Below are 848 nucleotides of genomic sequence, written 5' to 3' on the forward strand. Positions count from 1 at the left end.
CGGTTTCTCTGCTGGCTTTATCTCAGTATGTTTCTGTGCACATACAAGCCAACATGAGAGGCCTCACAGGGTTCCAATTTAAACCTCAGATGCTATAGATTGTTCAGGTTTTGTCACATAAGACTCAATAGCTCGTTGTGTTTTCCATTATGTTATTAGGCCATTCTAGTGAATTCAGACTCAGTCCCACAAACAGCATCCTGCTATCAGAAATACTCACTGCTGTCTGTTCGTACATTGACTACTTGTTTCAGGGAGCTACTGAGTCTTTTTAAAACGATGAAGCTGAAGAGTTTTTTTTTTATAGATTTGATTTCATAGAGGACACCAAAAATCTGACAGTGTTTCACCACTTGCTCTAATATGCTCCAATTCATATACAAACTACCATGATACAGCGTCAGAGTTCCCAGTAAAACCATAGGTGCAGCAGATTGCTCAGGGTTCGTAATGGTTTCCATTACAGTTTGAGTGGATCTTATGATTTCCAACGCAGGCTGCAACCAAACTGTTTCAGGAAGTGCGCTTTCCACTGGCTTCCACTTTGAGCTCAGTGCGTTCCATTTGGTTGCATGCAAATACGGGCTTCTGTCAGAGACCCTAAGACTCCCAGTATAACCAGTAAACCCTCTAACTCCTATAAAGCCATTGTGTGGTGTGAATGTCAAGAGTGAGCTGATGATCTGCTTGATATGCATGAGTGGGAGACCCCTCACCCACTTCTATGAAGTTTGGTGATTTAAAGGAAACTGCACAACCACAGTTTTCACACCTAGATCATTGCTGCATGACACACTCTCTCTCCCCAGTGTGTTTCTATGTCTCTTGGCCACCTTGTCTCACTCGCT

The sequence above is a fragment of the Monopterus albus genome, unplaced genomic scaffold (genome assembly GCF_001952655.1).
Source record: "Monopterus albus unplaced genomic scaffold, M_albus_1.0 scaffold341.1, whole genome shotgun sequence".
Classification (NCBI taxonomy): domain Eukaryota; kingdom Metazoa; phylum Chordata; class Actinopteri; order Synbranchiformes; family Synbranchidae; genus Monopterus; species Monopterus albus.